Source organism: Malurus melanocephalus, unplaced genomic scaffold (assembly GCF_030028575.1).
Source record: "Malurus melanocephalus ecotype Western Australia unplaced genomic scaffold, MMel_1.1 scaffold_2, whole genome shotgun sequence".
Classification (NCBI taxonomy): Eukaryota; Metazoa; Chordata; class Aves; order Passeriformes; family Maluridae; genus Malurus; species Malurus melanocephalus.
In genome coordinates, this window is record NW_026623234.1 from 4,952,196 (window position 1) to 4,962,379 (window position 10,184).

At 43.2% G+C, this 10,184-nt stretch overlaps 1 protein-coding gene across 5 annotated transcripts in view; it reads left to right on the forward strand.

Annotated features, from left to right (window-relative positions):
* The window catches only part of MAPKBP1 (mitogen-activated protein kinase binding protein 1), a 97,870-nt gene that overhangs the window by 18,341 nt on the left and 69,345 nt on the right, over positions 1-10,184 (forward strand). The window lies entirely within an intron of this gene.

Genomic DNA, 10,184 nt, shown 5'->3' on the forward strand with positions numbered 1-10,184 from the left:
TGCTGTTGGATTCAAGATTGACCACTAAGTTCCCCTCCAAGCCTTGTCAAACAGTGCTCAGATCTGTTTATACCAAAAGGAAGCCCCAGAGAAGAAATTAAGGGGAAGGAGATTGTAACATGATGCTTTCCTTGAAKTGCTGAGATGTGGCTTTCCTTCTMTAGTTCCCCTCAGCAGGGTTAACTATGGGGAAGGCTTTCTSCTTCCTCTCTTTMRGTCTGYCTTCCCCGTGTCCAAGTTTAGTTTGAGTGCGTGCATTGTTTAGAGTTCAGCAGGAGGTGATTTCGGAGGGGGCTCCTTGCCATGACGGTATCAGTGTTAGAAGTTCCGTGTTATGGCCCCTGTGTTTGACTTCTCCAGAGTCAAGGGTTAGGCGGTGCTGCCACGGTTTCCTTGGAGTATATGCCCGAGAAACTGTGGACTTTTAACYATTGCCTGTTTGCATTTAGGAGCAGGCTTAGCTCAGGGTCGGGACCAAGAGGAGGGGCTTCAGCAGAGCCACAGAGAGAGGAGCCTTGCCAGCCTGTGCTCACATCCCTCTTTGGCTCTTTTCCTTATTCTTGTCTCTTGCTTCTTGTGCGTGCTAAAGCCTGGACAAAACAGAGGGGAAGGAACCTTTCCTAGCTGGGAAGTGATGATTAATGATGATAAACAGTGACCCTTATGCTGAGAGAACCGTTTGTTCTTGCTTGATTTCAAACCCTTATATGAGTAACTGAAACGCTGCCCAAGGGAGCTATATTGGCTTTTTTTCTCCCCGCTACTTCTTCTCACTGAAGCAYTTTCTTTGCCTGTGTTCAGGCCCCTGTGTGTAGATTTGGAGACCAATGTGTAAGACTGTCAGAAAGTYAGAAGTTGCTTCCTTTGATCTCCACTGTTGGGACTGATTAGGGGAGTGTTGMAAGTTCTCCTTTGTACCTAATCCATGTATAGGTAGTTCTTAGTGCAGGGGAAGGTGAATTGGCTCCATCTTCTACTATGAAGGAAAAGAATCACTGGACAAATTGCCTATGTAGGAAGGGAAAAGCATACCCTATATAAAGTCTGGTATCTTGTCTGCTCTCTTTCCATATGAAAAAGTAATGCACATTTGCAAAGTGGAAAAATCTGGTTCTTGTGAAGAAGTGATCCTGCAGAATTCCAGGTCCCAAGAGCTCAAGGAAGGGCTTCTTTGAAGCCTGCCCACACAGAGGTGTCTCTGTTGTATTCCATGGGGCTTAACTGCCTGTGAAGCTGGTCTGATTGACTCCATGTGCAGATGCTTAGCCTGAAACAAATCAGGATTGACTCTTTATGTGCCAGCAATACCTGTTACCTGTTTAACATCACTTTTTCTTTTTGCATTCATTCAAACATTTATCACACAGTCTTCACAAACTTTGCTTACATCAACAAAAAAGAATTTCCCACGCGGAAGTCAAAATAACATCACCACAACACTGACCATGGTGGACAAYGTACACATGCTTTGTCCCTTGACCACACTTCTGTCTCTGAAACTCAGATTTTCTGAAAGTTTTGCGAAATCTCGTGGRAGTCTGAGTTGATGCTGCTTTTAGAGTGAGAATGATCACTGAATGGTAGGAGGAGGAGAAACTGCCGCTTGTCATGCCTTTAGCCAGAGCTGATAAGATTACATGGGCCTCATCCCTGCAGTATTTAAGAAAAAAACTGAACCTTGGTGTGGAGATGGGGAAGAGAAAATTGGTGGTCCAKGGTGGTTTTAAGTGAAGAAACAGAAGGTAATTATTTAAGGATGGCCAGATTGTGCTATAGAAGCTGATACGAAATTAAATCTCTATGTGTCCTCTTTTGCAGGCCACGGGGACACTTGCAGGTGTGTGCTGCTGCCAGTTCTAAGATCCTTCACTATGGTTCCTGGTGGAGGTGCTTTTAATAGCCTCCCACCCACTCCCCAGGGCTCTGCAATGGTATTTATGGCCTGCCTGGGACTGCCTTTCTTCAGGTGCACGAAGAGGAAGGCAGAGTGCAGATTCAGCACGTAGCCCCTGACAGCTGGGGCTGATGGGTCAGGAATGCATCCCTGACAGCTGGAATTGGACTGCAGGCAGCCAGCACGGTGGGGAGGCCAGGAGGGGAGAGCAGGCAAGAGAGGCTCTATGGAGAAATGGACACATGCACGCACTGTGCAAAGACAACCTGTGGGGACCCTGAGTTGCTTATGTTCCCYTTCTCCCACCTTTGCCTCTCATTTGTTCCCTTTTTGTCCAACTGTCTGGATAATTTTTAATAAATGTGTGCACACTCCTGTGCAGCCACTCTAGTGGCACCTGGCAGAGCCATTAGAGCTGAGGCTCAGCATTTCCATTGGAATACCCCCCATCCCACCTCTGCTTTTGTGCAGGTTTACAAATGTAATGCTTCCTGTAACTCAGTGATTCAAAACCTTTCATCAAGTCAGTTTCTACCCTTACCACTCTTGTGCTAAGAAGTGCTATTCATAACTTATGTCGTGGGAGATTGTTCCCTGATTTTGTTAAAATGGTTATCTTGAARTCAAATTGCATGGAGTTGGCAACTGCTTGTGTCAAGACTATGATGTTCTGGTCAAGTGTTTTTCTGTTTTGTTTTGCTTTGTGTTTTTGTTCCTCTCCCACTTCATTTTTTTAAAATTGGTTAAAATGTGAGAGCTTGTTCATAGCTCTGAATCCTTTTTCCCCATGAAYATTGCTTTAGACTGGGCATTGACTGGAAGCACCCTAAAATGTTGCAATGAATCTGTGTAGTGGATTGCATGAAACCAATTTGATGCTCTTAAAGTAGTTCCTGGAGGRTTAGTTGGGCAATTGTTGTGTGCAGTGGTGGCTGTGAGCAAGGCTTACAGCCATGAGGAGGGTTTACAGCAAGAGAAATGGAGATTGTTCTGTCAGGCAGAGACTTTCTGAATGTGTTATGTGTTGGAGCTTGGCTTGCTACCATTGCCTTTTGCAGGTGGAGTATTTTAAGACTCCATACTTGTCAAGACATTGCTCCTTGCTAGCACTGATTAGTGAGGGAAGAAAGACTCAGGCTGGAGAAGAAGGAGATGATAGGAAAACCTCTTGTAAACAACAGTAAAAAAAAAAAGTAAAAGAAATTTAGACGTGCCTATTCCATATACAAAATCAGGGGAACACATTGGGTAGGTGAGGGACAGAAACTAACTATGGAGCTGAGTGGTTTTGTTGTTTATGTGCTTTTGTAAAATCAAACATCCCCTGCAGTTAATTCCATCCACCCATCTTCAGCCCTCCTCCTGCCAGACCAACAATAAAAACCCCAACCCACAAAAAAAAAAAAAAAAAAAAAAAAAAAGAAAAAAAAAGAAGAAGCAGAGGAACCTGGTTCAAAGCCAGACCATTGCATGTTAAGCTGAAGTGCAAAATGAATATTTCACAGCTGTGTTATAAAGCCCTGAAATGAAGGCTTTGCACTGGAAATGCTGACAGCCCCTTAAGTAGAACAGTATACTGTAATTAGTGCTCTGTGTTTAATGTGCCAAACGAAGCTCAGCAGAACTAAATGTAAAACTTCAAGCCTTTGTTTTTCTGCAGCAGTAACAGGAGATCAGACTGTGTTCAGATGATGGATTAGAGCCTACAACGTGTGTGCTGGTCCCTGGAGGTTGGACGTGCTTTTTTTGTGGTGGGGCTCGGGGGGAGCAGCAGAGACGTACAAACAGGGCCAGCTGTGAGATTTGGTGCTCTGTATCAGATTTCACTTATGTAAGATAGACAGCTATTTCTTAAATGCTGACGCTGACAATGTACAGCTACATTTTCAGCATTTTCACGTATTGGATGCCAGAGTGGATTGATATGACTTTGCTGTGTAGCAGCATGGAAAACATGTTGGAGTGCGTGCAGAGGTGCTGAAAACTCTGGGAGAAGAATGTAGAGAGACAGGCGTGCAAACCACGCTGCTATTGTGAAACTCAGGCCTGATGTTGGAGCTCCTGTCTCAGTGTGTTTGACCAAAGAGCACAGGGTCTCAAGTCGACCATTTTTTTTCTTTTTTAAGGCAAAAGAACATGATTATGTAGCCACATCTCATACRACATGGTTACTTAGTTACAACTGATCACTTGATGTGCTATGGAAGGCTTTTCGAAGATAACCCTCATGGGTCATGTATCTCAGGGATTTCTATTTCCTCTGCTTTTTCAGGAGTGCATGCCTTTGCACATGCATTATTAATATGCCTACTTTCAGGCAGGAGAGGGGGATGTGGGCAGGCACATTGTGCAGTGGATGGTAGATGAACTCTGATGGATGTTGTCTTTTCATGCTGACTCGATGCTGCTACTTAATTAAATGCATTCAAATGTTAACTGAGTTATACACAGGCCCATGGGAAGGCTTTTAAAATAGAACTTGTCTGCTTGTGGACATTTATTGAAGTAGCCATTCTGGAGTGGATTGGAATASTTGTGCTGCAAGAACTCTCTCTGAGGATGCTCTTGATCATAAGAGCTCACAATGGCAGAGAGAGAARGTTGAAATCAAACTATTTAATTCAATCATAGGATTTCCCCTTCCATAGAGGAGCAGACAGGACAGAATGGGGTATAAGTTTCCGAATGCAAAGCAGCAGGAGTTCTTATCTGTGACTTTGTTAAGCAGGGTGACCTCTTTGTTGCTCTCTGTAAAAGATCTTAGATGTCAGAAGGGCAGATTGAGAGTAAGGCATTAATGGAAAAAAAATAGAAAACTAAACAGTCTATATTATTCTGCTCTGTAAACACTTGCTGTGGCCATACATGAAAAACTGCATATGGTCTTGGTGTTTCCCCTTCATCTCAGGAAGAATACAGTGGACCTGAAGAAGACCTGATGAAGGATATGAAATGGCTTTCAGGAAAGCTGTAAAGTGACTAAGTGAAGACTCTTGTACTTAGAACACAGATGACTTGGGATGATAGTACAGCTCCTTATGAAATCATGAACCACCTAAAGRTGATGAATTGGGACTGGCAGTTCACTGTCTCTTCCTGTACAAGGATTGGGGCACATCAAATAAAACTGTTAGAAGTGAGATTTAAAACAAATAATGAARGATGGTTCTTTTTGCAATATACCARACTGGTGGAATTCCTTGCCAAAAGATGTGGTGAATGCTAAGTTTTTGTAGACAGAAKGGATAAGCTCATGGTAGAGAATTCTACTGACATAAGGTAAAAATGGAGAATATCTATTTTGAGACTGGAATACTGACAGGAGGTGAGAAAGAATCAAATTTGCTTTCCCTGCTCTTAAACTTTATCCATACATTTCGTTATGGTGCCATTCTTCCTGACTTTCCACCTTTGCCTTTGGCTGCAAATAGAGAAAGAAAGCAGGGCTGGATATTGGTCTCTGATCCGAGATGGCCCATCTCATGAAGTCTGGAACAGACATATCTGCTTGCTGGACATGGTTTTCTCAGGCTGTAGCCTCCTGCCTAATGCTGTAGCTACTGGGGCATGTGGGCAGCCCTGTACAGTAACACCAGTTTTCTCCCCTTGGTTGTCATTGTGAGCACTGTAGATCAGCATGTATCCTTATTTCTTTATTTCTGTGCTTAAATAAATGATGCTTGTAGTGAGTGATAAGATTTTGGGCCCAAAAGAGAGTGAAGACAGCATAAGAAGGCAGGAAGTAAGGCAGTCAAGTCAGAAAACTGTGATTTCTTTAGCATATGAGTGTGGGGATGGGGAGCTGAAATACTACTGAACTCCTGCTTAGTGTGTTGCTGGCCTGGGGAGGATGATGGTGTGAGTAGCAGCATCATTCAGCCTGCAGCTGAAACTCTTTGAGGGATGCCTGATGTTAAAGACAGCTTTCTCTTGAAAAGATATTTTTCTCTCTTTCTTTAAGACAAAGATAGACCACAGAAAACTGCTGGTGTTCAAACAGGCACARATACCGGAGCTCCTACCCAACAGCAGAAGTTCAGTAGTAAAACAGTGCAGCTGTAGGCAGAGTGCCTGTGACACAGGTCAGGCAGGACTGTCGGTGTGACTAGGCTGTCCCTTTTGGCACCCGTTCTGGTGGAAGTTATTGCTGTGCTGGGTGTGTTTATTACTGCTTTCTAACAGTGTGCTGGCTGGATGTGCTGGCCACAGTGTTTGTCTCCTGTACTCCTGTGTGGCTTTGCAAGTGTAGATGGTCCCAGAGGAATGCAAATGATGGGAAAGAGGAAAGTGTTTGCAGGGGGGTGAAGCTGGGCTGATCCTTCAAGGATTTCTGTGTTGTCCTTATAGCATATGGGAGCAATTGCTTGTGATAACTTCCTCAAAACAASAGAAAGAGCTCACACAAGTATGAAACTTACTCTGAGACCTGGGAGCAGCTGGTCAGACGTTGTGTTTTCTTAAAAGCCAAATGAGGCTGGCAGAGGCTGTTTAGATCAGTCTTTCTGAAAGGATTATTTGCACCTCAGTAGGAAGGCAGAGATGGCATGGCTTTTTCCCCCAAGCATGGGCTTTCCCCATGKGCTGTGTGGGACTGTGCCTGATGGAAGCAAGGGCTACCCTCAGATATGCCCWTTGACTTCCAGGTGGGATTGGGCTGCAGTGAGATCCCTCTTTCTGGAAAGGCCCACCTGTCGCGAATACCTGTTGGTACTTTGAGTCCTTCAATTCCGGACTCTGCTGGTTTGGTCCTGCCTATCTGATGGTATTGGGATTTGATGTGGAAGGAACAGGGTAAGTGACCTTCTTAGGCACTCAAATTTATTTACAYCTTTGTGCAGTTCCAGTAATCAAATTTAAATTTAAGCCTATAAAATGGCTTAAATATCAGAATATCAGATTTTGCAAGGCATTACCTGTGCAGGTTTTGGTGCCTAAGAGTGTATATTGAGCCTCCAAATGTGAATAAAAATTGACCTTAAAGGAATGGAGATGGGATGGTTCCAGATAATGTAATGGTAGTGCAAAATGAGCTGCAGAAGTGTTTTGTGTGTGGGTTGATTCAATAACTCTTGCAAGTAGCATGGAGAGCCTTGACTGAAAGTGCCAAATGCTATTAATAGAAGCCTCAAGATGAAGTAATAAATGCAGCTAGTCAGCCTCCTCTCCTGCCTCTAATTTAGGTACAAATTACAGGTTTAATCTTACAATTGTTTCCAGGTTTGAAATGAGAGTGTTGAGATGGCCCATTAGTTGTCTGTGAAGGCCTGAGCAAGCCATRACATGTCTGACAACTGTAGGATGTAAATTGGGCAAACACAGGAGCCATTAGTAATGAACAGTGTCCCAGATCTGTGAGGGAACTCTACAGATCCTGTGGTTAGCTCGGAACAGACATGGGAAGGTGTGTAAGAAAATGTATTTCTGACTGGGATGTGCTGAAGTACCACTTGGGAGACTTGTATGAATGGCAATGTTTATGGCTGTGTAGGACTGGGGGACTGCCCTTACCACAGGAGAAAGTGAGTTCCTGCCTTGTTGTAAGTGGTAACTGCAGAAGTGGGRTAATGGCAGATCTGTATCGACAGATATGCTCTTTGCTGACAAATCTTAATTCCAGATTAGTAAATTAAAGTTGATGTATTTTTGCCCTAATTAACCATATTATTAATTCCTTTGTTTTAGCTGGCAAGTTGAGAAGAATCCAGTTCATACTGTGTTGTTACCTATTGTTTTTTCTCACTGAAATGTGTTTCATTGTTAAGTTTTGTGACAAGTGACTATCTCTTGCCCTCATGCCACCTAGTCTGGATGTTGGTCATGGGGATAAAATTGTGGTGTACTGTGGGCAGTTTGGTGGGAGTAGAGCTTTGAAATCTCATAAGATCACATTTTAAATTTATATATACACACTCTTTTTCAATCCAAATTGGTTGTAATACTCGAGTACTATAATGTGGAGGTGCTGCCGTTGGATAGGCTTTGTGGGGTTGCCTTTCATGTTCTTTACACTAGAAAGTTTTTGAAGTTAAGACTAGGAGCAAAAGAGGTGAAACCTTTTTCAGAAAGTTAGTTATGAGTCTCTAGACACAGGTATCTGTTTCTGTGGCACTACATCTGTCAATACCAGAGCTGTGGCTTTGATAGTTGCCTTTTTCTAAAGGAACTTGTGATCTGTTGGAGGCCAGAAGATACTCACTGGCAGTAAAATAATTAGATTGAAGGACTGAGCTACTCATTTTATGTCAAGCTGTGTGCTGACCATAGGAAAAAGGTAGACTTTYCACATCCTAGCATTGCCACAAAAAGTCTATTGGCAGAGCAGCAGAGGACCTCCACTGACTCTCGAGTGAGAGAGGAAGCGGGAGCAAGGGTGACATTTTGCTGTTGGTGAGGTGAGTGTCAAGACAAATCAAGTAGCATTCCCATTTGGTTTCTCTTCCTCTTAAAGACTTGGAGGGATCAGACTGTGCTTTGATGTGCTTCTGGATTGACCTAGTTGCCAGTGAAAAGGTATAGTTTTTCTTTTCCCTGCTTTGAGCTTCCCATGGCTTTCCCCAGGTGCCAAATGGAAAACAAACAGAAAATAAAAAGTAGAACATGGTTTTCAGCTAGTTTGGCCTGCTGAGCAGGTAATTGCCATGCCAGGGCTGTCTGGAGTGAGGGAAATGGCAGGGGTGTCATTCGGCCGAGTAGGATGATGGAAGAAGGAACTGTCCCCTCCAAGACAGGCTGCCGTAAGATCAACCCAGCTGCACACTGGGAGGCTTGATAAATGTCTTTGCAGAGCAAAGCATACCTGTTGGTGAAAGTAGGTTGCTGAATTGCTGCTGAGTATCTGCATAGCCAAGGTCAAGCAATGCCTTTTAGGATGGTGGCAATTACAGCCAGACTGAACTAAAGCCTGCACTTAGCAGTGTAATCACAGCATTGCTAAATTGATGTTTGCTGACAGCATCAAGTGATTGGTGCCTTATCTAGATGGAACTACTTGAATGGCACATGTCTCTTCCACTTCCTTCTTGGCTATCAAGAATTTTCTGTAGGAATTTAAACCTCTCCTWGTTTGGGAACTGCTGATATGGGCTGGAATCTCAGCAGCAGGAGCATTGAGTTATTTCTKTACATTTTTGAGGTGGCTTTAAAAAGAAATGTGTTTTGAAGTATTGTTAAGAAGTCTGGAAGTCTAGATATCCTTCTGGCCTTCYTCTCACTGCTCTACCCAACCCCAACATTTGTTTTCCGATATTAAGTTGAAACAAAACTAGTTCCTTTCTTTATCGGTGGATTTGTAACTACATTTTTAATTGCATTAAAATTTAAAACTGCAAATTTAATTGCATTGTTCTTACTTAACAAAAATCCAGTGGAGTTTTGTAAAAGCTGTATTTTCAGAGATACTTGATTTGCAAGGGAAGGGGGCAATTTGGTGTTTTCTCAAAATGTCTCAAAGTACCTGAGCTATGTTATTAATAAGTGRGGGGGAAAAAAGACCAAGTTGTTCCAGAGTTGGGATATGAAATCTTCCACTTTCCATGTCTCTGGTTTGAAGGCAGGCCAAATTAGAACTAGTTGAAAGTATGGATGGCTCATATTAAGTGGCGGCACCTCAGCCCTGCTTTACCTCCTGAATCAAGGTGGCTCTCTCTGTGGGGTTGCTTCTGTCCCCTTACCTAATAACCTGAGCTGTGAGCTCAGTGAGATCTTGTTTCTTCACCCTGCAGCTGAACTCCTCAGGTCTGGTAAGGTGTGTGATCAGGGTGGCGTGGGAAACCTGCCCCACCCCTGCCTGTTGTGCACCACATTGGTATAAATGCAAGATGTTCATCTTCAGGGCAGCTATTAAAGACAGTAGTAATTATTACAATAGTAACTTCTTATCCTGTGTCCGTGCCCCTAAGGCCTTAACCAAATGTGACTTAGATGATGATAATTAAAAACAGAAGGCTKTGACCCAGTAATATCCTTGAGTCTGGCATGGAGAGCAATGCTGGYGAGCAATGTATGCATCAAATATATAATAAATAAAATCAAGCTGTKCAAATGTAAAGAAAAAATAATAATTTTGTGTCGGTCAAAACAGCCCCAGGGTTGAGAACTGGTTTGTGCTTAGAGGTCATTTCATGCCACAAACCAGATTTTGTGCAGTGTAATCCCAGTGCAACCTTTTGCTTTTGGGTTAATTGCTGAATTCTGATGCTTTCTATGCCAGGGAGTGCTCCCCAAAACATTGTGTCTTGTCAGTCTCTCACCTGCCCTTCCAGTTCTGGAGTTTTTTTTTTTTTTTTTTTTT